Source organism: Ambystoma mexicanum, chromosome 10 (genome assembly GCF_040938575.1).
Source record: "Ambystoma mexicanum isolate Mex_15411 chromosome 10, UKY_AmexF1_1, whole genome shotgun sequence".
NCBI classification, from domain to species: Eukaryota; Metazoa; Chordata; class Amphibia; order Caudata; family Ambystomatidae; genus Ambystoma; species Ambystoma mexicanum.
In genome coordinates this window covers 1,453,212,285-1,453,238,901 of record NC_090932.1, presented here as the reverse complement: position 1 = coordinate 1,453,238,901, position 26,617 = coordinate 1,453,212,285, and the positions used below count along the sequence as shown (strand labels likewise).

Here is a 26,617-nt window from a genome sequence, read left to right as displayed (position 1 = left end):
TAGTGTCAATTAATGCGCGAGTACTCTGGAATATGCTATCTACATATAGGAAGACCATTGTAGACAAGCGAGTTCCACAGTTTGACCGCTTAGCTGATTTAGCAAAAGGGTGTGCTGATTCAATTCCGACCAAATGGCTTCTTGCTTGTGAGAAACCTTTAAAAGAGCTAAATACAGATTGTGAAACCTTGAAAAACAATCCAAACCAAGTGGAAAAAAAAGCTTTGGGATCTAGACTGGTGCACTACCGTAGACCGCAGGAATCAATATAAATTGATGGAAGATGCCGCAAAAGAAGGAAAAGGTTGAAACAATCTGCCACAATACTTGGAAAAATCACCAATTATAATCCATCAAAGGACTCTGTTGAAGTTCCGCCTTAATTTGTTTCATACAAAAATAAGCCTAAATCTCAGACACAGAAAATATGACGTGAATCAAATCTGTCGATTTTGTAAAAAACGCCTGGAAACTCTAAAGCGTCTAACCCTGCATTGCCCTGGGCTAAGAACACTGAGAACGATACATCTAGGACACATGATAGAGAAAAATCCATCTCTAAGTGGAGAAGATTGGTGGATGATGTTTTCTAATACTACAAACAAAGTTGCGAATGTGTTAACACATTTTCTGTGTGAGATGAACTTAATGTTAACAGCAACTAATGAAACAAACTGAATTCCTGAAATCAATTGAATTTGTTATGGACAGACGTTTGATGTATCTTCTTTTCTGTTGCATATTTTTTATAAAGTTTGTATAAACTAAAAAAAATAAAAAAAATGAAATTATTATGCAGGACCTGGCCACTAGGGGCAAAAAGGGCCAATTCTCTAGGGAACTAACCTACTCACACTGAAGCAGCTATTTCCATCTGAGAAATGGCACCAGCAACCAATGGTCCATGTCTTGGATGGGAACTAGTATCAACCATTTAGCTTTGGGCGGAAACGTTACGGGATTTCTGATTGAGCCACACGTCCTCGTTAGCGTGAAGCGATTACGAACAACCCTCAAAATATCTGCATTCTGCCCACAACCTTTTGTGTCCTACAACTATTTTGCCTGTATTTGTTGGTGTATTCATTTAGAAAAAGTACAGAATCTTATTGAATTCACTTCTGAAACTGAAACTTGTTAACATACATTTATTTCACTTACAACTGGCAACTATCATTATGCATTGTGTTAATGTTATCATGTTTTTTGGTTTTTAAACTTACGTTCTGAAAGGAGCGATGCACTTTCCAAAATGGCCGCTGCATTTTCTTTAACATCTAGGCACTTTCATGCGCTCGCGGACGTGCATGTGTTTGACATCCAAGTCAAAGTACTCGAGCTAATTCGGAGGTTGTTTGACAGTGTGGATCTACGCTCGCGCAAGTGGTGGGAGGAGGCTTTAATATAGGGGAATCAACTGACCCCGAAAGGTAACTCATGCGGCGTTTTTGGACGCCTTAGGTGCCGTCTGCCCGCTATTTCAAAGTATTTATTTATAGGGAATGAAATGATGGACCCAGCTTTAACATTCTTTCAAGAACTTTAGAAATGTTTGGCAAGGCATGAGCATAGAGCTCGAGTATTTCATGGTTGCTGGATCGCTTTATCTGTGGCATGTCCCTCACAATGATTCCCCTTTTTAATTGTGCTATTAAGTGCCGCGCCACCAGTGAACAGAAGCTATTGCTTTGAGTACAGCTCGGAGGGAGATGACTTGGGGTGAGACGCACAGCCTGAGGGTATTGTTTAGCTATTTACCCTCTCATTGACTGTGTTCTTGGCCATGTTAACTCTTACGGTCGTGCCCATCCACTACATGTCCCTCTCCGTCTTAACACATTCTCTTGGAGCTAGCTCTCAAGGAGTAACATCAAACATTGGCCTGCCACTGTTATTTATAAACAGTACAGATTTTTCATACATTCGTTACAGAAAGTCATGATTCTATTAAAGAGTCGAAGGCGGAAGATTATGCTCTCAACTTCTCTTTACTACTTGAGCAGCAAGTTAACAATAAACAATTATGAAAAACCAATAAACAAAAAGCTACAATTCCCAGCAACCTGCAATGAATTCGTAGTCCGTTTTTCATAACTCATAAAATATCACGTGGTTCCTCAGTCCAATCATCACATCTCATCCCTTATAACCGCTGTCAGAGCCACAGTCCTTCCTCTTTCCTCTGCTGATCGAACATTCAAACTTGCGCCCCAACCGGTAGACGACTTCTTACTTCACTTTGTTCCACTCTCAAGCCGTTGTCTTCTACTCTGCTCCATATACCATTACCCATCTCATTAACGGGTGGGCAATCGCATAACAACATAATTAAATTACCATTTACAACATTACATTACTCTTTAAATACCATATTTACACACATTTGATGTATCAATTGAATTGAGTGGAATAATCTTTCGCCTACGAGTCTTTAATAGAATCATGACTTTATGTAACAAATGTATGGAAAATCTGTATTCTATGTCAAGACTTGGGGGCTCAGATTATGCATGTTTAAAGCTTACTTACCACCAACGATGCTACTTAATCTACCAGTCTAAAATAGGCATTCTTAAAAGTTTCCTCATTAGACCAGTCTGCCGCCCTCAAAATATCTTCCAGGGGGGGCTCCTGCCATAAAGGCCGATGACGCCATAGCACCTCTCGTGGATTGAGCTCCAAACTGACCCACATCTATGCCTGCCTCTGCCATGCACCATCTTACCCATCTAGACAAAGTGGCTGATGCTACTGCTTGAAAAGGTTTCCTAATAGCTTTCAACAATTGACATTCCCCAATGGGCCTCACCATATTCACCCTGGCTTCATACACTTTCAAACACCTAATCGGACATAACTTGGGTTTCCCCGGGAAAGCCATATACTCAACCGATTTATTGTTTGTCTTTGTCCTCTTCTCTATATAGAATATTACCCCTGAAGGTGAGAAGGATTTCATATTTACCTCTGAAGCCTTCACATCAGACACTATCTTGCATGAAATCAGACATAACAAGGTAGTTAACTTAGCCCACAGCGCTTTCCTAGAAAGATTCTCGTTGTCTGGCCAAGCCTCACGCATCCTTAATACCACGCTCACATCCCACAGGCTAGAATATCTAGGTGTGGGTGGTCTCATGCACTTGACACCTTTCAGTAGCCTGCAAACTATGGGATGCTCACCTGCTGGTCTATCCTCAATGTACTCATGCCGTTATCGCAGATCTGTAATTGTTAATAGTCCTTTGTCTGGGCCGCCTGTGCCGTCAGAAAATTCACTATGTGTATTACATCCATTCGTATGGGATCAACGTCTCTCTCCACACACCAATCACTCCATCTTCTCCATGCCTCTCTGTAGGCCTTCCCGGTAGCTGGGGCCCATGACTCTCTAATAAATTCTTGAGCCGTCCCCGAAATTCCTGGCTTAGCACATGTCTTCCTGAAATCGCCCATGCTATCAGGTTCAAGTTCCCTGATCGTACCAATGGGTGCGTTTCTCCTGCAGGACTTAACAATATGTCCTAACTTTGTGGTAGCAGAATTGGAGCCTCATATGACTACTCCAGAAGGTCCGGGAACCCTGCTTGACCCCTCCAATCGGGTGTCACTAGAATCACTGTTGCTTCCTGTCTCCTGACCTGTGCCACCGTGTGCGCTATCATGGTGAACGGAGGGAATGCGTATTCCATCGCTGGTCCCCAAACCTGGAGAAATGCATCCGTCGCTGTCGCTTCCGGATCTGGTCTCCAGCTGTAAAACCTGGAGATCCTCCTGTTCAATCTCGATGTGAACAAGTCTGTCTAACACAGACCTCTTCGATGCATTAACTCCTGAAATACTGAGCTGTCCAGTTGCCAATCGCTGGAGTCCCTCAAGTATCTCGAATTCCAGTCTGCCACCAGATTGAGATCTCCCGGCAGGTGTTTCGCTCTCACACTGACTCCCCTCTGGAGGCATAGTTGCCAAAACTCCTTGGCCATCTATGTCAGCATCCTGGATCTCGTCCTGCCCAGTCGATTTATGTATCTGACTGCCGAAACGTTGCCCATCTTTAAAAGAATGGCACATTTCACTCCTTCCCGAGTCTAACAACGGACTGCGAAGGATCCCGCCAGAAGCTCTAAGCAATTGATGTGCAGATCTAACTCCTCGCTCGACCATCTCCCCCTCGTCGTTTGATCCCCACATCTGGCACCCCATCCCCATCCACTGGCATCCGATCTATTACAGGTCCGGGGATGAGCCAAATATCGCCCTGCCATTCCATGCCTCCATTTGGCAATACCGCCATTCCAGCTCCAACTTCGCCTCCTGAGATATAGCCACTTGTTCGTACGATCTATCTTTAACCTCCTATAATGCTCTGTAGTGCAGAGGTCCTGGAAATATCCTACAAACCTCGCTATCTCTCAACGAGATTTCTTGCATTGTCATCATACCCTTTATTTCCTTCTTTATGGAATTCACATTCTCGAACGGTAGTTTGAGTGAACCCTGAGTTGTCTCTAACATGAAGCCTAGAAATTCTCTCTCTCGTGATGGTTGTAGCTCTGACTTCTCCCAGTTTATCAGAAATCCCAGCTGCTGTAGCAAAGCTGCTGTTTTCCGAATCTGCTCCACCAGAATCTCTCTGTCCTGGCACATCAGACAAATGTCGTCCAGGTAAATAATCATTCTGATACCCTGTTCTCTCAGGTGTCCTACCACTGGTTTGAAAAGTTTGGTGAAGCACCAGGGAGCTGACGCTAGACCAAACGGAAGACATTTGAACTCCCATTTTTCTCCTTTACAGAAGAATTGTAAAAGCTTCCTCTAGTCCCGTTGAATCGTAATCGTTAGATAAGCATCTCTGAGATCTATCCTTGCTAACCAATCTCCTCTGAAGGACGTCCCTTAAAAGGTGTATCCCCTCCATTTTGAAATGTCTGTATATCAGGAAATAATTCAGACCCTTGCAGTTTATTACTGGTCTTACCTTGTTTTTCCCTTTCACTAAGAACAGGTTGCTTACGAAACCTCCCTGACCGTCTGAGGCTGGGCCTATTGCGTTCTTTATCTTGAGTAACTCTACTTCTCTGTCTAACAGATCCTTGTCTAGTTTGCTGAACTTTATCTGCCTTGGTGAGGTTACCTGCGATGGTTCCTGTCAAAACTCTGAAAAGCTCGAACTGTCTGCCTCACCCATGCATCTGAGGATATCTCCTCCCATTTTCCTACATTTAACTTCACCCTCAATGTTTGTTTCCATCTTTATCACTGCTTTCATTTCTCTCACATGGATTACTCTGGTGCTGTTGTCTACCATTTCCTCTCCACCCTCTGCCCCTTCCCCTGGAAGGGAAGAAAGGGTTCGACCTCCAGTCGGCTTTCTTCCAGTTGGTTCTGTCGTTATAAGACCTTCTGTACTGATTGTGGCTGGACGAATGGTCCTTGCCTCCTCCAGCCCTGTCAAAAAACGTCCTCCCGAAGATTTTCTTAAGGGATGATCGTGCCTTGTCCATGGACGCGTATGTGTAGGCAAACTTCGCTATATCCTTAATGAAGAGATCCCCAAATAGTTTGCCGTTCGCTGCTGCAGCTTGCTCAGACAAAGCCAGCTCTCCCATCATAGAGTCCAACTTCATTAATATGGACCTCCTCCTTTCTGTAGGCAACGCCATGCTTGCATTCCCCAACAGGCATAGGATTCTCTGCGCCCAACCAGCCACTATCTCCGGGTTGATGGGCTCTTTCTTTGTTTTGGCCTCAGCAAGCTCCCAAATTCTAGTGATAGGCCCCAGCATATCCAACAGTTTGTCCTGACAGGACCTTCAGGACCTGTCTATTACTTTTTTCACGTCCCTGCCATATCTCCCCAGGAACGTGATTATTCTCTCATCAATCTCCGGGGTATCAGCCACCCCGTCCGGCACCCTAGGCCTGGGGCACTCAGCCCTTAGTTTGATTCTCGCCTGCTTACTCAAGGGCGTTCTAAGTCTCTTTCTTATATATTCTGTAATTCTTTTGGGGGGTTCCCACTCATTTAACCTTGGGTGTACCAACTCGTCCGGGTCAAATTCGTCTCTGTGCGACTCATCTTCCTTCCTCCTGCCTTTCTTGCCCTTGGGCTCCCACTCTTTCTCTTCTTAGGAGGTCTGACTCTGACAAATGTATGGGAGGATTGGTCCAAGAGACCCCCCTCCCCTGCATCCTCTCCCCCCTGTGAAGTCCATGGCACGTCAGGGGCTCCCCCTGCCACCAGGGCCCAGGTGGTGGGTGGACCACTGGCTGAAGACATCGACCAAACATGCTGTATTAAGCTAGGCCCTGGAAACTATCTTGTGAAATCAAAATGGCTTAAATCAAATGGCATGAACCCTGTGCGCCGCAGCGCGGCCCCCACCCTTGGAGAGTCTCACTTGTCAGCGCGGCCGCAGCTCCCTGGCAGATCCGCTGAGAGCCCGTTCCCACGAACAGATGGACGTGAGCTAGTGTTAGATGCAAACACTGTAACATTTCACATTCCGCAGTGTATCACTGTTCCCAGTAGGACCCGGCCAGCAGGGCCGGGGTGGAAAAGAACTGTAAAATGGTCCCCTTACAAAAAGCAGAGCCCCCAAATACTAATGAGCAAACTACTTGTGAGGAAACTCTTCTCTCCATGACCCTTCTGACTGAAAACATGTAACCTCCATAAAGATGGCAGAATGTGTGCTTATATGGCATTCGGGTTGAAGTACCCACATCTCCGTAGCTATGTGCAAATGGTAAAAGTGTCCCGGGGCTTTCATGTTATATGTTTCGCCGAGAAGACCGCACCCCAAGGTCCCATGCCATAACTGAACTAATGCTGCTAGAGTGCAAAGGAAGACAAATACAGCCCTATTGGGAGCTCATGTAAGTGGTGCACGAAAATGCACAATATGTATGTCCAAGCTCATATGTATGTGTCACTGCCATCAGTCTTAGCGGGTTGTTCCTGCGTGCTCCACCAACCTTACTACTACCTCGCTTACCGCGCATGTATAGAAATGTAACAAAATTTTGTGGTTGTTAAATACTTAGCATATAGGTAACACATTTGAAATGGCCATGTAAAAGGCACTAACAATGTCAAAAACATAAGCTTTGAAAAGACTCAATGAGTATTGTATATTCTATGAATGTTTATGCCTCTTCCACTTAAATCCGCAACACACGAGGAAAATACCTTTGTGGGCATATGCAAGGCCATCCCCCCCCCTTCCTCCCCATTGAAGCCTGCCACACACAAGAGCAGAGGCCTGTGCTACTCCGCTCCACCTCCCCCAATTCGGCTGGAGCCGCTTCAAACATTCACATTCCCCCCGCAGCACCCAAGGCCACGGCCTGCCATCTGAATTATTTACAACCCAGCAGTAAACCCCGGCCTTAAACACAGATCCAAAGGCGCCCTTTCTTAGGCTCCACGACCCACCGGCTCACCTTAGGTTAATGGGCCCTGTAAAATTAGGACACCCAATATTATAGCAACACTACAGGAACACATTCATAATGACTTCTAACGAGACATGATAACTCGGACAGCCCTTCCCTTGCCCAGAGACCCAACCTCGCGACCTATGATACCCGGTCAACAGGACGATGGTAACCATGTATTGATGTATCACCAAAAGACCCCACTCTAGGTGCATTCCTCCTGTGTTGCATTAACCTGTAGAATAACCTATTGGAGGATTTATCGGGGAAGATAATATTACAACGTTGAATGACTGCGGTGTGCGTGGCCTTAGGGCAGAAAGCCAGGGAAGACATTCATCACTGACACTGGTCACGGCTGGCACAACAACACCGTCCGGATGAACCCAGCTGACCTGACCTGCCCGGCCCACGAGGGTAACCAGTGATGTCCACCGACCACGGCAAACCACATCGCAGCAGCACCTATAGTTAGTCGTCGCCACCCAATCCCCACGAACTTGTGCCCCCTATAGTATGTAGGTTCTTATGACGTTTTTTGTAAATATTTACGCCTGTCTTTGCTATTGTCAGACAGAGCGCTCTTGGAGTTTGCAGAGTCCTTTGCATGCCCTATTCTGATTGATAAACTCCCATTTAAGCTCAACCGCACTTTGTCTGAGCCTTATTCCCATCTTGGGAGAGTCCATTATTGTCTCTCATTGTGGGGAGGATCGTGCTATCTGGTGGACGCTCGCCTTCACCTACCATATTTGTCAGATTTAGAACTGCTTCTGCAGTATTTATCATCTGATTCGCTTGAACTGATGTTACGTCTCTCATGAGACCTCGCCTTTCTCTTGTCCGCTCTGGCCCAGCGTGGCGAACCCGGGGGGTCTGGGAGGTACGGTCCCTGCGGGTTGTCTTCTTCTTTCCCCCTTTCTCCCTGCGCTCTTTGCCATGTGACAAAGCAGCCAGGTCCTTCATTATGCCCCTTTCCCAGTGGCGTCTTTCGGCACTACTCATCCTCTGCACCGCCTCACTCATGCGTAGACCACTCACATGAGATTCCTCAGAGTCATCAGAGTAACCACTCATCTTAAATTCGTGCCGTGTAATTAATGTGCAGTTTTCTTGGGTTGCCCCCGTCAGTTTTATGTTGTGTTGTAGCTAGGCGAGTCTCTGGTAAATTACAGTTATTCCTGGGACTGAGCCCGTCAATGCTAGAGAGCGTATCTCAATTCAATACCTTTTGAAGATATTCCCTCCTCAATCAGGCAGCGAATGAGGGGTCTGATCTTAGTTTTGCCTGGGACTGAGCCCGTCACTTATCTGAGTTGCAGCAATGGCTAAATAAGCCTGCGGTACTGCTTTTGGCCACCAGGTGGCATCTGATGCCAGAGCTTTACTTGCTCTCTTCCTGGTGTTTCATGCAGTGAGCGAAGTTCAAATCAGCTGTTGCTGAAGTCGCTTCTCTCCGCTCGCATATATATATTGCCACCAGTCTCCTAATCACCCTGTACTACCGTTCACAATGGTGCCAGAACTGAAACGTCCCGTCGCGCCGTTGCAAACTTCCTCTCACAGTGCCCCCTAACGAGGCAAGCCCAGAGGCAGGAACGAAAATCCTGTTGTCTCTCCCGCTATGCGGATATGTTCCGCCGTTCCTGCCTAATGCGCTGCTGCTGTACGCGCTTACATTCTATGGAAACATTCTATACATTTCCATATCTAATAAATCATTATATTCACTCACACCGACATACGTATCGAAATAATGTAAGGTACTTATCTCGGCTGCTCGAGCAGCAAAGAAAGAGGAAGGACTGTGGTTCTGACAGCGGTTATAGGGGATGAGATGTGATATGATTGGACTGAGGAACCACGTGATATTTTATGAGTTATGAAAAACGGACTACGAATTCATTGCATGCTGCTGGGAATTGTAGTTTTTTGTTTATTGGTTTTTCTTAATTGTTTATTGTTAACTTGCTGCTCGAGTAGTAAAGAGAAGTTGAGAGCATAATCTGAGCCTCCGAGTCTTGACATAGAATCTTTTGAGATTTAATGGCTTGACTGCAGCTGTAATGTGCTGCCAGTGTAATATAAACGTCTTAACAAATTGTGCCTTCAGCTAATGGATGTATATATATTCCAAAGTCCTGTTAAAAATATGTATTGACAAAGCTAGCACTTTGACTTATATGTAGGTAGGAATTAGGTGGTTGCCAGACACTCCTATCTCATGGCCAGCTAATCACACCATTTTCCAGCTGGTGCTGACTTATGGACACCTAGTACCATTATGGCAATGTCTGGCAAATGCTTTAATTGTGTCTACACAAAATTCCAAACAGTTGGTTTCTTTGTCCTTTTCATGTTTTGAGAAGAGTGACCATGATTTTGCAAGTGTAAATGTGTGCAAGTTTCTCATTCCTTTTTAACATAGTCATTGGTGCCGACTTTTGATATTTTTTTGTATTTTGTACATACTGAATGCTTAACTTTGTATTGTGAAAGTATCACTATTTGCAACCAAAAATTGGAAACGCCTTTTAAAGCAGTTGAAGAATGTAAATAGTGTTTAAGGTTTTTAAATGAGCATACAAGTTCATTCTATTGTCGCACACTAGGTGTTGCTATCATGAAAGCACGGCAGGTACTTTCTAACCATAGGTGCCAGGTTCTGTGGGCCCACTGGGCTCAAGGAACAGTGTGAACAAACCTCACACTGCACGAGCTGCAGCCTGCAGTACTGGAGGAGCAGTATAATTATTAGGCAGACACAATGAGGACCCTGAACCCGATTACAAGCAGTTGTCTGCCCGGCTCTCCTCTGAATCTTTTCTCCTATGTGGAATTATTTTCATCATTGACCATTTGAACTGGGCCTCACCAGTAACCTTTAAGTACCCAGCCCACTGTGCGATCTGTCTTGGTCTTCAACATATCATCCATCTTTCCTCCTATGTTCACATCCATCAGTATCTACATTGCAGTAGGTTCTTCTGCTGTTTTCTTTCACCTCCTAATACATATAATTATCCCACATACTGAGGCTGCTCCCAGTATCAGCGCTCTAGCTGTCACCTTTAGTCCACCTGACGGCAATGATGGCATCCATGACCATATATATGCTAGCCTGCTCTGGTCCTTTCCTGTCCCTCATGCTTCATCTTCCATTTCGCATATGTGTGCCAATTGCACAGCTGCATCTGAGAGAGTTCCTTTATCTTCGTCGGTAGCTGGTATAAATGTGCACCATGAACTCCCTGTCTTTGTGCAAACTCCTCCTTCCATGGCCATGAGAAGATCCAGAACATACCTATTCTGGAGCACCACCAACCTTATCGCTTTGAGCTCTTTTATGTCGTTGAACCCATTTACTGTCGAATTTATTGTTACCATCAGCTCCCAACAAATGATCTGTAACAATTTGGCATTTGAGTAGGTCTGTATTTCTGGTATTATTGATGCAAAGAATTTTCCCCTCTTTTCACTCTGCTCAATCCAGTCTGCTTCTCTGCCTTCTCTGTCTGGGCTGTGGGTGCTATCTTGACTGACCTCTTCTTTCGTCTGTTATCCATCTTCGGGAATTTATCAAGCTTCACATCTTTCTTGGTTACCACCAACGAAGGCATGTTGATGTGTACAAAGAAGCAGACTCCTCCCCATTCAGGTGGCAGCTTCTCATACGCCTTTGATCCATAAACCCAAAAATGGTACCTTAGTACTGCCGTTCCTGCTCTCATGTCTGGAAGCTGTTCAACTGTCTTGCACCCTACATTCTCGTCCACTTCGACATCGCCACTGTTCTGGAAGCACAATGCTGGTGTCTTCAGGGGAATTATTGGCATCGGTCCAGCTTCGTTCTCCACCCATGTCAACAAATTTGCACTCGTGTCCCACTCCATCAGGCACTTGTTATTCTGTTCCGGCACCTTGTTCACTGCCGACTGTGCCAGTCTCGCCGCTTTGCTTCCCAATACTCCATCTTGTAAACCTTCATTAGTGTACACTCGTCCATACACCAATATTTGTGGTCTTTCCCAGCATCCTGGCTCTCCTCCTTTCTGTTTTACTCTTGACCAGGGACATGGCAATCCCTTCAGCTGACTCTGAAGCGGCCTCTTATTGTTCCGGTGCGAGAGGTGTGGCTTGATTCAGTGTGTTCTGGGACTTGGAGAGCAGAGGTCCTTTAGCCCTTTGAGCCTTGCAAACCTTGCAAGGGTGGATTCAGCTCTGGAGCCACAGGAGTCGCGGAAAACTGATTTGGAGCTAACCTGATCGGTGCAGATACGACCACAGCAAAGGACTGACAAGCCCGTGGTAAGGACCCCCCACCCCCCTGGTTTCTCAGGTCCCATAGGCCCACAAAGCGGCCCTCCAGCCCCTCAGCCCCCCAGCGTTCGCACCACTTCGCTTGTGTGTCTGCGTGCGTGTGCGCTTGTACTGTTGGTTTCAAAACCCGGCGGAGAAGCTGAGCACACAGGCTTCACTTTGCTTCGTGTGCGGCTTTGTGTGCGGCAAGCACAGCTGGTGGCCGTGGCTGCTCTTTATAGTTGCACCTTGCGTTTCTTTTTTAGTACGGAAGTACACGTTGGCGTACTAGCGGTGTATAGTGGTGTATAAAGGGCGTTTGCAGTAAGAATCTGGGAAAGGAACTGGGGGAGAAAAATAAAATCGGAGCAATAACTCCGGCGGATTTCTGAAGCGGATAGGTGGCTAATGTTCTATTGGCTCCGCTGAACCTTATCTTTATCTCAGGTCTAGCCTAGGGAGACTGCAGGCGCTTTTTGCCTTTGATCCCCAGGCTGCCTCAATTACTCGATAGAACTCCAGATAAGTTAATAGGATCAGGAACAGTTCGGGGAGACTGTGGCCACTTCCAACTTTTGATCCCATGACGACTCCAACTCAAATCGGCCGTCTGCCCTCTGAAACTGCCTGTGAATGTGTTCCATCTGGCCCAATGTGATTGAATACAATGGCCCTTAACGAAGCCCGCAACGGTCCTCTCACAAGACAACAGGAAAAACATTCAGTACTACGAAAAATGCCAAAAGGAGCCATTGTGAAGACTCCGCCCAAAACCTCTGTGACTGCCTCAAACTACAGCTCTCTAATGCAAAGGCAACAGAACAGCAAGCACGACAAGCAAAATGTTGTACTTCCAAACTGCACAACCTTGAATATGCCTGAAAGCGTTAATTTAGGAACAAAAACATATAATAACTGCACTGAACGTGCGCTTGAATCAACGTTTTCCATAAAAATGGAAAAAACCTACTTCCAACTGTTCTAACCCTTTGTCGGGGATGCGTGAACAGACACATTTAAAGACATACCATCTTCAATCCGCATCCCAACAAAACAGTGGAACAACTGAGGCAAAAAAGGACGCTCCGCGCAATATAGCCACAGAGAACCTAACTCATTCACAGCCCTCGACAGAAGCTATGTCCGTCCACGATGACATGACATGCTTGCAACAAACTGAATGGAAAATCAATGCATAGCAACAAAGAACTAAGACTCCATTCAACGAAGAGAATGAAGCACTGAGCAAAAAGATAACTACCAGCCAGAATGACTTTATAACTGAACCTATGACAGAACAGAAAAAGAGTGCTCCAAGCGAAAGAATTCTGGCATAATAATTACCACAAATCCCAATTGGAAAGCACTAATTGCCGACCCAATCGAATAAATCGTGAGAACAACCGCGTGGCTAGTCTCTCCTTGGATATAACGGAGAGAGAGCAGATCATGAGTGATCAAGGAAAAAGAAATTAAGTGTTTGGAAACGTCTCATCCTTTAAACCTAATCGGAGAGAACAGAAAAAAGACCTCTACTCCAAGGCATGAAAAAAACCTTAGTAGGATCCAATGCGCGAGCCTCTTCCACATTGGATCTGCAGATTGAGAAAAACATTGCTCACCTTTAACAATCAAAAACCACACAAGATGTTTATAAAACCCCGGAAAATAGTTGCAAAAAAGAGATTACTTCCAAATGCCAATGCCATCTCCCAGAAGAGGAATATCAGACCCGTCTACCTACGACGATGGCCGAATTACAAAACATCATGATCACAGCCACTAATCAGGCCCTCATTTCGTGTACAAAACTGTACAAATCCATTCATGAAATTTTTCGATATCAAGTAACTCTAATTGCTATGACTTATTCCAACCAAATCCATATGGAAGCACTAGCCAACAAGAAACAAAGCAGACTCGACACTGAGGCTGAAACTAGCAATATGTGGCAGACTTGCCTATTCGACGTCGCCAGACATGATCGTATGGATGGAGAACAAATTACCACAACACTGATCAAAATACTTGAAAATAAGCAAGCCAAAGGAAATTCAGGCTTAAAAGACTTGCAGGACACATTGGATGTAGTTCACTGAAAACACAATCTTCCACCCAAGCAATGGAATGTTATTCCCTCCACACCTACTTTACCTACCCCCCTGAAACCTACTATTACACATTCCACAAGCGAAACATGAAAACTCTACTTTTTAGGCAGAGAAATAAATCATATGAAGGATCACTGCCAGAAGAAATCTTTGTGGAGACCTTTCTAATATTTAGTCAGACCAAAATTCTGACGAAAGATACTGCAAAGCCGTGTAGCGCAGCACACGGGAAAAACAAATCGAACACTAAAGCGCCCAGAAAGGGTTCCCGTGCCTTTCTAAGAAACTTGACACTTTGTTGCCCTCGCAAAAAGATGTGATGCCCAAGGAGAATAAACCTGCTACTCGAAAAATTAAAGATCCCCCTACGAATCTGCTAACTCTAACAGAAAAATCAGTAAGACCTAAAGAAAGAAAATTGAATGACTTAGAATTGTTCATCAATTTATCAACTTACGAAGACCCACAACATGAGCCCCAAGTCGCAAAAGATGCAAGTATCATCTTAGAAAGAACAATTTATCAACCATCAGATGAGTTTTGTGATACATCATCATTGATCATTGTTGATGAATATTTGGATGGGAACACAGAGCATAGCGAAGATGATTCATTGTCCTGCAAAGAAATCTGACACCGAAGGAGAATGGTCCAGACATGATCCAACTCACAACAATGGTAATCGTTCAATGGACTCGCAGCATACTGATGCTCGATCCCACCAAGAAAACTGCCATCGGGAAGTCACTAAAGAAACGGAAGCTTCAAAGCGAAAGAGAAACCAGTCAGCTCGACCTCTCAATATAGACAACAAACAGATCACTCTGAAACTCCCAAAATGTACTGACCCGAGAGCATTGAAAATAAAGAACACGATCGAGATCAAACGTACGGAACCCTCACAAGATGGATTAATCCTAAACAGGACAACTCTCCTGAGATTATTCCATGCCATTCTTGCTCTAAAAAAAATCCAATCAAAAGATATCAAAGTTGTAGAATTTCTTGACGATAATTCAACGGACTCGATATGTGCCAATTCTATTTGAACAATTCGATCCAAACAATCATGAATCAAACGGAACAAATGGAAACATTTGGATTCAAATGCTTCACTACTGCTACAATCCTGAACCTTTCAACCAACAGAGATAGAAAAGATGATGCAATAAATGCATCGGAAAGTTCCAGCAGAAGAGCGGATCGCGTCCCTGATATAAACCAGGGCGAAGACTCGCAGAGGAGTTCCCGGGAAGACAAAAGGCCTTTTGGGTCCCCGGGAAATTGCACAAATATAAGGAGAGTATACTCCCCGGTCTCATACAAAAACAAAGGCACAGAAGGATACAATAAAAAGGAAAGGACTGCTTATTTATAATGCTTACAGACATGACATCACCAATCTCTACGGTTATGTTTGTAAAATACCCGAGGGTCTACTCACCTATTCCAACTGGGAAACAACGACTTTCCCAGTTATGACATAATCTGCCTCCAAGAGACTTGGGTTTCCCAACAAACCCTGTGTGATGGATATTTGGCTCACATGACCCCTGCCATCACCAACACCAAAGGTCGTCCCAACTCCGGCCTCTTAACACTATGGAAAGTAGAAGCACATCTTGATGCTGTTGAAACACTCTCCATTAACAACTGGTTTCATGGGGGGCGCTAGAGAGCCCGGCCAAGATGGCCGTAGGTCCGTGAAGCTCTCCAGCACCCGACACTATCCGGCAGGTTATCTGGTAAACTCCTGCTCTGAATCTGCGCACTGACGGCGGTGACCTGTGTTTAATAGCGCCAGGCCCCCAAAACTGGAAAGTTGTAGTGAAACGGTGCCACAATTACTGGCATTGTGCCGTGACCGCGGGCCGACTCGGCAGTGTGGCGTGGAGGAGGGCCAGCCCTGCGGGGAGCGGGTGCGGTGTACTGCCTGTATTTGTCCCTCACACAAGGTCGAAGGATTAGAGAGTCAGTGCGACCCAGGCAGGTCCAAGGAAGTGCGTATCCCGGCCTGGCGGCTCCGGCTGGACAGCTGTGAGCTGCCGTTGTGCAAGGCGGAGCAGGCTAGCATCGTGTGAGGAGAACGAGGCCGCCGCCGACTGCAGCGGAGTGGGGTGAGTCCTCGCTCCCCTCGGGACACCTGGCCAGGAAGGAAGAGTTGTGGCTGCGGCGGCATCGGCTGGCTCCCGCGTACCTTCGTGGAGCTGAGGACAGAGCCACGGCGGGGAGCAACTGGGCTCTCTGGTGGACGGCTGACGCGGCGGCCGGACCTTGCGCGCTTCGCTGGGTCTCGGTGCGGGACCATAGCGGGGGCCTGGTGGCGGTGCGGGAGTGGTGTCGGCTGTCCGCAGTGCGCATCTGCTGACTTTGGGCTGTGGGGCCCAAAATAAATTTAAACAAAAAAAAAAACACTTCACTGAGGGCACGCACTAGGCACGATTCGGCCAACAGAGTCCCGGCAGAGAACTGCAAGCTTCAGGGGGGTGGTGTGACTGCTGAGCCCTCCCCGACAGGAACTAGGTGCTGGAAGGTCTGTGGCCCGATGGGAAGATTCCCTACACACCTGGGACATATGTGAATGGACACTCTGGGCTTCACCCGAGAGCCATTGAGTCTGTAGAAACCCAACAGACCCCCCTGGTGGTGCTACCTGTACGGGGGGAACACAGGTGTAGGGAACCCAAGGCATTGCTCCTGTAGTCCTGTCCTGGAGGAGTTAGTGAGGCGGCGGCTGTGCGCCGGTCTGGGAACGGACATGGTCCCCTAGTGGGGGCTCCAACTTTGATCGGCCTGCGGAGGCGTGTGGGCTCTGCCGCGTGGAGTGGGGACGGAACCCTGGGTCGGAGAGGCACAGGGAGAGTCCTCGTAAAGCCACAGGCACTTGGATCCATAAATAGTGCATGCTGGGCCGGCGTCGACCCGGGCCTGCCCCACTTACGCAGCATGTCAAAATCCGGTAAGGGTGGCAAACCGCAATTGAAGTTGCATTTTGAGATGTCCACCTAAGCTAAGAACTGTGCAATGATGGAAGATCTCCCTGCGGCGCGCGCCTCGGGGATGGGCCCTGACCCTGCCGCCGCCTTTCAAGACATCAAGGCCATGCTCACGCAGTTGTAGTCGGGCATACAGTCTCTAGATGGAAAGCTCGATACTCTGACCTGCGAGGTGGATCTCATGCAGGTCCGTCTGGACAAGCACGGGGAGAGACTGGATAAGGCGGAGGGTCGTCTGAAAATTCGGGAGACAGAGATGAGTGACCTCTCCCTCGTCGGATCATGCCCCCCTATGGATCAGCCTTCCCATCATTCACAAACAAACACGCCTATGGAAATGGACACTGCCGAGAGGAAAAAACACAAGACCCAGTCCTGAGAGAGGCTGTCAGGGAGCGAACTAATGAATATTTCATCGAGAACAATTCACAGGAAATATCCAAGTCGACTCTGTGGGAGGCATACAAAGCGTTGATACGCGGTCATATTATAGCGCTCATGGCACAAAAAAACAAGCTAATAAACAAGTGGGAGGCAGAACTATAAGCAATGAGCACGAACTAAGAACAGAATTGGCACATAACTCCTCAAAAGTAAAAAGAGCATATAGACACGTGCAGGGCCAATTGGAGACTATGCAACAAACGTGCTGAAAGCCACCTTCTACACCTGAGGCACTGGTATTACATGAAATCGAATAAGGCAGACAAATTACTAGCCAGACAACTACGGGACAAACGACAAAGTCAATCGATAAAAGCTCTGTCAGACGAGCAAGGCCAAAGATGCACTTTAACTACTGAGATGGGGAAGATAGTTCGCCAATATTACCAAAAGCTATATGCCACAAAGTCCAAGAGAGCCAGACCAGATCACATACCTGGGAAATGTAACACTCCAGACAGTGATGCAAGAGGAGAAGCAGAGACTGGACGAGCCAATCACAGAAAAAGAAGTGGAGGAGGCAATACAGGATATTCCCAAAAATAGGGCACCGGGACCAGATGGTTTTACAGCACAATTTTATAGAACATACATAAGTGAGTTGACCCCGTACCTGGCAGAATTATTTAATGCCTTAAAAGAGCGCACAGACATCACCCCTTCCATGAACGAGGCATAGATCCTAGTATTCCACAAGCAAGGGAAAAATCCAGAAACCCCAAGTTCTTACCGCTTCATTGCATTAATTAATTTGGACGCAAAATTATATCCCAAAATTTTGGCCAAATGACTAGCGGAAGTACTCCCTAAACTAATCCACCAAGACCAGGCCGGCTTTATCCCCAACAGAATGACCCACGACAACATCAGACGGATCAACCATCTGATAGAAAAGATTGGACACACCAAATCGGCGGCCATCCTTCTAGCGCTCGACGCAGAAAAGGCGTTCAACCGAGTGGAATGGTCAATGCTGTTTCACATCCTGGAGAAAATGGGATTGGGAAAGGAATTCATAAAAATGATACGAGCAAACTACAACAATCCATCGGCTCGGATAGCGGTGAATGGGGAACTCGCAGTCGTTCAAAATCCAAAGAGGCACCAAACACGGGTGCCCGCTCTCCCCACTCCTCTACGCCATCTTTCTGGAACCACTCTTGCAGAGGATCAGAGAAGCCCCAGAAATACAGGGAATAGACATGGCAGAATAACACACAAAGCAATGGCATATGCGGACGACATGCTCCTGGCCCTGTCGAACCCAAAGGAATCCCTCCCGAATCTGATGAGGGAAATAAAGAACTATGGCGCCATTTCTGGACTGAAAATTAACAGACACAAATCAGAAATCCTAACCTTCGCAGGGAAGAACGAGGAAATCCAAAATCTGGCGGCAGAGATGCAACTAAAAACTTGAGAGAAAGGGATCAAATATCTGGGAGTAACCCTCACAAACAAAATTGCCAATCTCTATGCAGAGAACCTCCCGCGCCTCCTAGAAAAGATCAAAGGAGATCTGGCAAGGTGGAATCTACTTTCAACTTCGTGGTGGGGAAGAATCATGGCAACTAAGATGAGTCTTACCAAGACTACTATACACTTTCCAGGCTCTCCCGATCCGAGTTCCCCCCTCATTCTTTAAAGCCCTCATAAAGGCAACTTCGAGATACATATTGCAGGGGAAAACGCCCAGACTATCGAGCCAGACATTAACAGCGCCAAGAGAACGGGGGAGGGGATTGGCGATGCCACACTTCAGAAAATATTACGAGGCGGCCCAATTGTGGGTCCTCAAAGAGTGGATCCCTGACACCTCTCAAAAGATATTGGAGGCACAAGACAGAGCAGTGGCCAGAAACTGACTTCGCAAACTACTGTGGATGAAGCCGAAGCATAGACACCAGAATGCACGCATCAGTGAGGTGATGAGCACTCCACTGGATATATGGAACAAGTTAACATGAAACGAAATCCTGACGATCGACCCAGCCCCCCTTATGCCGATACTGATAACCCGGAATTCCAACCAGGCATGGAGAAGGGGGCCCATCATAAATGGGAGGACGCAAACTGCACAAAAGTCGGGGACATGTTCGTTGGGCAATGATTGAGGGCATTCTCAGACTGCAGAACCTTATTAGGGCTGTCGTCAAAGGACAAATTCAAATACGACCAGCTGTGCCATTGGCTTTCCTCCCCTCGGATAAAAGTAGCAGTGAGCAGAGACTTGACTCCATTTGAAAAATACATCTTGACAAATTCCGGATCCAATAAATTCGTATCAACTATATACAGATTTCTCAACACACCAACAGAAAACGTCAAATGGCTATACATGAGACGATGGGAGATCACGTTGGGGAAAGCAATTCCAAAAGAACAATGGGACTACTTATGCTACATCATCCCAAAGTGGTCTAGAGCCATCCAGGTGCGAGAAGCGTGGAATAAAATTATGGTGCAGTGGCATTACACCCTGGAAAAACTACACAAAATGTACCCGTCCACACAAGACAAATGCTGGAGGGGCTGTCCCTCAGTAGGGACCTGGAGACACATCTGGTGGGATTGCCCAAAACTATCACAATTCTGGACAGATATAAAAACCCACATGCAGGCCATGTTCGACGGGGCGGAAAACCTGCAGGAAGAATTATGGATGTGTGGACTGTGGAACCCTAAGGACAGGACTATGACGATACCCCAAAAAAAGAACTTCAAGGGACTTTTAACAGCGGCCTGGCTAGAAATTGCACAAAAATGGAAACAACAATTGCCACCGTCCAACCTGGACTGGCTCAGACGAACTTGGTCCCATATCGCCATGGAAAAAATCACATACAACATCCAGGGAGTAGCCCAAAAATTTAGCACAGCCTGGGGACCCGCACTAGAACATCTACAGAGTGACTATATGTTACAATGGTGCCCCCATAAAATCTGTATCTTGGACATGTTTAACTAAACTTGAACTCTAGAGAACTTGAAACCGCAACAGGAACATTATCTGCATTCCGACGGGAGGGGGGGCAAGGGAGGGGGAAGAGTTAAGGACTGACGTTCGGTCCTTAGTTTGTTCGTTCCTATATTAAACTACAGAACAATTGGGAAATGCATGTCTGTAATTACACAAATGCCAATAAAAACATGTGGACAAAAATAAATGAGAAATCAGTCTTGTTCCCACTAACTGAAGCCACGTCACAATTCCAGGACACATGGGGATTTCAATGGCACATGACCTCCATAAATTACCTAGGCATCTCTATCGCAAGGGACCCGCTGGTGGTGTACCATAATAACTACATTAAAACTTTGGTCAGGGCCAGGGAAGCTTTGGGTAGATGGAAGAGGCTACCACTGAATTTATATGGGCGGGTATCCGTGGTAAAGATGACACTTCTTCTGAGGTTCCCTTATATCTTTCTGAATGCCCCAGTGGCGGTCCCCTGGGAGTACTTTCGTAGCTTGAAAGCTGCATTAATTCAATTCATATGTGCAGATAAACCGGCCAGAGTCTCGTGGGATAAGTTGGTGGCCCCGGTGTCAGAGGGTGGTCTGGCGCTGCCGGAGTTTGAGAGGTACTACGAGGTAGCTCAAGCAGGGTTTTTGGTATACTGGCACAGGTTACAACATGACAGGCGCCATATCGAGGTGGAAAGAGCAGTAGCTGCACCTAATCTGCTTAGGTCGGTCATCTGTTATCCCCAAGCCGGGTACACTCTCCAAGGAACCTGGTGGAAGTAACGTGTAGGGCCTGGACTAAATTAGAACAGAAAAGATAGGGTGGAGTTCTATACTCATCCCAGCTCCCGGTTATATACACGCCAGGGATACCCCTGACTAGTGAAAAAAGCTTTGTAGATATGACGAAAAAACTGGGCATTACATGCTTTGGTGATCTGCTTCCTGGGGGAAGGTTCGTGTCCGTGGAGGAATTGAAGGGGAGGGGGACATCTCAGCCCTGGATGTATTTCTATACTTTAGGCTTAAGGTGAGTCTCTGACTGGTGTTTAGTACCTTTCCTGACCAGCCACCGATATCCCCCATTTTGGATAAGAGGGCCTGATGGGCAGACCTATAACCACGGGGTTGTACTCTATGTTCATTCAGTCCAGGGGCACTGGAGCGTCACACCCTCGGGGGGGGGGGGGGGGGGGGAAATGGGAGAGGCCATTGTGAAGGGAGATCTCGGAGAATACATGGAAGTACTGCTGCAAAGGAATTAGGAAGGGATCTATCAATGCTGGGTACAAATTGATCCATTTCAAATATATCCACCAATTTTATTACACGCAAGCTAGACTAAAGGAATTTTTTCCGGGTGCTACAGGGAGATGTAATAGGCGCCACCTGGAGATGGCTGATTTCCTTCACGTTGCTTGGGGCTGTCCGAACATACGACAGTTCTGGGAAGGAGTGTTTGAAACGATTGGTGGGATCATGGGCCAAATGGTGAACCCGGATCCAATAATGGGATTGTTGGGCTATACTAAAGAGGTTCCTAGAGGGACACGGAAATTGGTGACCCAGCTCCTCATATTGGCTAAGCGGAGAGTGGCCATGCTGTGGGGGAAGGGAAGTGCCCCAAAAATGTCACAATGGAAGGATGACATCATGCATTGTAATGACATGGAGAATGGATGGGGATCGATGAACAGGCAACGGTGTTGTGATACGGGTATGTGGATGCGTATACACATTATTTGCTCCAACAACCTGCAATTGAAGCTGCTGAGACCCTGGTGAGCGGCACTGGATGAAAGACTTAGGCGGGCAGGCCTGGGGTCAAGCGTTGGACGCCGTTCACTGGACGAGCGTCGCTGGAGGATTGTGAAGACTGATCAGTGGTAATAAGGATAACAATTGCCCACGCAGACTATACTTACAGAATTGGTGGTCAATGCCAAGCTATGGTGTGTCAAGGAGAGGGGGGATTTTGGGGTTTGTTAGCATAATGTGATGGTTGTATGTTGTTCATTTAAGAAAATTAATACAAATAAATAAAAATAAATAAAAACTGGTTTCATATGACCATCCTTGAACATTTATTGGAGTCAGTCTGTCCCAAACAACTATGAATTTCTAGACGAGATACTAACCTCCGTCGACAACGCCTATACTGAATACAAACGGCTCCATGTATTCATCTGTGGTGACTTCAATCTACATTTGTTCCAAGACGACGGTACTCAAATTAAGAACTCCAAACGAAGCGTCAAAGCAAACCTTTGGACAGCAGCAATGCGACGACGCAATCTCACCCTCCTTAATGGAAATACTCGCCAACGTGGCATTGAGGTAATTGCAGTGGATACCTCGACTACATATACACCTCGCCTAATCTACTTAATCACATCACTAAATTTGAAATCCTGATGAATTCGAACAGCGATCACGCTAAACTACTCGCTACTTGGAATGCACCGTATCGATGCAGGGACAAAATCGAAAATCCTAAGATATTACAAGGGGACTCCATAGACTCTGCGTATCGGACAAAAGAATGGAAAAACTGGAAGAGATCTTCAGAACATCTGGTAAGGAAGAAAAAGAAAAGATCAATTACGAATGGCTTCTTGCACCATTCTTCCAAAAATCTCATCAGTACTCTACCAACAGAATCAGCTCTGAGGAAAAAGCCATTTGCAAAAAAAGAACTAAGAAAAGCAATAAGCATAGCTAAGAAAATGAACCACACCAACCATCTTGACATTGTCAAAAGAATAAAATCAAAATACAGAAATTGGCTTAAAAATCTTAGAGCGACGATTGCACAGAACGATGCAGAATACATGCTGCAGGCCTTGAGTAATAGAAATACCAGGGATACCAGGGATCTATGGGCTCTCCTTAACCAAAACTACACACTGCAAAATCAACTGATTATGGATGTGCCTGAGAATGATTGGATCGAACACTTTCGTTCAATTTGCAATCACCCCACTAATCAGGTTATCGACAACTGCAACTCCAACACTGAGAACCTCCGCTGGTATAGCCATCTTCATGAGCAGACGGCCTTAGCAATAGCATCATTAAAAGACAGCCGGAAGCCTGGGCTAAACTCTGCTTTCAAATCTTCGGCCTAATCTCCAAGAATCTGCTCCTACCAAAAACCTGGAAAACGGCCATCATAGTCCCAGTTTTCAAGAAAGGTGACAGAAAACATCCCACAAATTACTGTCCGCTGCCAATGAAGTATCCGATAGGCAAGATATTTGCCGCAATCCTTGTTAAAAGATTCAACAAGTGGATTAAAAATAACAATAAGCAAGACCCTCGCCAGACTGGATTCACGAGCAACGTGGGCACTACGGTAAATCTGCTAATCCTTAATCTATTTAAGCAACAATCATTCAGAACCAAAACCAATGTTCATGCCATATTTGTTGATTTGCAAATGGCATTCAACAGTATTAACAGAAATATACTGTGGAAAAAAACTTGAACAAAGGAAATGCCCCTGCAAATTGTTGGCCCCCATTAAAGCCCTTTACAGTGATACCACCGTTCGAATCCGCCTGACTAAAGACGGCGCCCTATCTTCAGTAATAAAAACTACCAACGGACTGAAACAAGGATGCCCTCTGGCTGCCATCCTTTTTAATTTCTACCTTCTCGACATAGCTGGAAATGGTCTGCCTCCACTCACCAACCCTCCGTGACTGAATATGACTCCGTCCCGTACATATTATATGCCGACAACATCGTGCTCATGGACAAGACTAAAGTTGGTCTCCAAAAAAGCTTGGACAATCTTGATGCCTACATAAAAAAAAATGACATGAAGATCAATGCAAGTCAAACGAAAGTAATGTCATTGGGCCACTGCACCAAAAAACAACTTGAGTCTCTTAAGGTGTACCTATAAGGGAGAAAAATCGAGGAAGTCAAGGAGATTACATTTCTTGGTATAGGGCTCAATCAGTCTCAGGTGGAACAGAGCTGCTTCCTCCATTTAAAGCACTGAGCACTTACCTTAGCCAGGCTGGCCCTTACTATTCACAGAAAATATGGCGCCTACACAATGAGACCAGTGAACTTTTTACAGGCAAAAAGCAACTGCAATCCTACTATATGGGAGTGAAAGCCTAATTAACATCTCGAGAAATATCTGGCCATTGGTCGAAGGCATATTCTGGTGCAAAGTCCTATCATTGGCCCCCGCCTTTCTGACATCGAGTATAAGATACGAACTAGCTCTCCAGACACTCAAATCCATTCAAAACTGGAAGCAGCTTGACCTCTACCATAAAATTGTCAACAATGACGAAACGCCAGCAATAGGGATTCTCACGCAAACCAAAGAGACTCCTATCTCTCCTACTCAGAGTATGGAAAGAAGCTTGTCAAGCCCTGCTTACGCGATACGACATCCAACTCGAGACTTTGATCAATAGACCCACGAAGGCGAAAAAAGAAGCTCAAGGAGAACGACTGGATTCAAACTATTCAAGAAAAAGCAATGTACAAAAGGAACATTATTCCGGAACTCGAATCTAGAGTTGTGAATTAATTACTTCCCTACTTAGAAAAGTTTCCCTCCACACCAACTCGAGATACATTTTTCGACTCCGTCTTAACATTCTGCACATTCTTGCAGTCACCATGCAAATACCCAATGAAGAACATTTTTGCAGATTAAGCAAACAAAGAAACCAAGAAGAGACGATACACCACATCTTTATGCAGTACCCCACTCTTAACAGAGCGCAGGACTCTTTTTGCCAGTATGATGAAGTATCCTAGAACACCTTTTGGAGACGAAGAAATGATGCTCCAAATAATCTCTGGCAAAAAATATCAAATCGATGATCATGATAATTCAATTTTGGACATCTGTCATGAAGTCGAATTAACTTTGAAACGTTTAACTAATGAAATATATTTTGTGACATTCAATCACATGAAACATAAATGTAAAGGATTGTTTTCAAACTAACACGTTTAATTAAAAAAAAATGTAAAAAAAATGTCCTTCATTGTTAGTCTTTGTCTCTCCCTTCTTGGGTCCATCAGTTATATACTGCAATCCTTTACCTAGCTGCCAGTAGTTGTTCATCATGTCCAGTGTCCTTATGTAATTGTCATCATATGAGAAGGTCCCCTTGGACATCCATCTCAATGTTGCTGTCTTCCCTTAGAATCTTCCTCTCGTTTGTACCATTGCGAGATACATCTGGCACTGCACTCTTGCTGCGGGTATTTTAGTTGCTATGAACATTTGAGAAGCACTCATGGCATAGGGGATTAAAGAGCAGACATAACAGCCCTCCCTGCTTGTTTCCTTACCTACTTTGGGCATGTTTGTACCACATGTTTTTTTATACCAGTGCTGTGTCAGTGAGATACATGTCCACTCCCTTCATGTCCATGTCAACACTGGGCTTACCTCTCCTTAACTTTTTAAAAGCATTGTCTTCTCGTCCACCTGATGTGGTCGTGCTTCCTGGTAAGGTCAGGGAAATGTTAGTAGAGCGTACAGTGGTAGTGCTAACAGTGATGTACAATTGCCAAAACACTATTCCCATTATGCCACCGGGAAGTAATAAACACACCATGATGATGATGTTCTTTATTGTTTCTTTCATACCCACTTACGCTGCTGGGTCCTTGCAGCCTGATGAGGTGATAAAGTTGCCCGCCTGAAATTTGTGAAAAAAAGGATTATTGTTTTAGTATTTGTCAGTACCTTAAGCCCTGCAAACTGAATAGTCGCCAATTGCAAAAACAAAGACCTCCTCCCAAACCTTTCTTATGGAGGGGTCTCTCCATGTGGCTAATACTGGTAATTCAATGTGTTTAAGTTGTGGGAATGCTTAGGCCAGAAACTCCACAAAGACAAGGAAATATACTTCAGGGGATCATGCACTAAATTATCTGGTCTCCTGATGTAGTGCACAAATTGGTTAGAGAAGCTTTCGGGGTGAGAGATGGGAGGTATCATCATGACAGCACCCTATACAGCCGGCTCTACTTTCACATAGACCTGCGTGTGTGGGAAGGAAAATAACAACCAGACAGTGTTTCATTTATCGATCTGGACAAGTGTTTCAGTTGCTGCTTCTGCTACTTGGGATTGTCGAACGATGGGATAACCTGGTTTCCCTAACTTTGTAAGATCTGCTCTCACTGGTAATTCGTTGTGGTCGTGGATGTTGGCCCCGTCGATCACTGTAGCTCTGTTGCCAGGTGAGGCCACTGCTTTGTAGGGCTTGATGTTATGCATGTAGTTCCAGATACTTTTGCATATCAACTTTACAGCTTTATTGGCCACGGCCTCAACTACATGAGGGCCGGTGAATCGAGGCATGTTCCAGC

The 26,617-nt window shown here is 45.8% G+C and overlaps 1 protein-coding gene across 2 annotated transcripts in view; it reads left to right on the top strand.

The window, feature by feature from the left end:
- The first annotated feature begins 1,311 nt into the window (after positions 1-1,311).
- Positions 1,312-26,617, top strand: part of ACAD10 (acyl-CoA dehydrogenase family member 10) — a 2,051,508-nt gene continuing 2,026,202 nt past the window's right edge. For both annotated transcript variants that reach the window (XM_069619514.1, XM_069619513.1), the window contains exon 1: positions 1,312-1,430. The gene's annotated coding sequence lies outside the window, so the exon portion shown is untranslated. The remainder of the gene's footprint in view (positions 1,431-26,617) is intronic.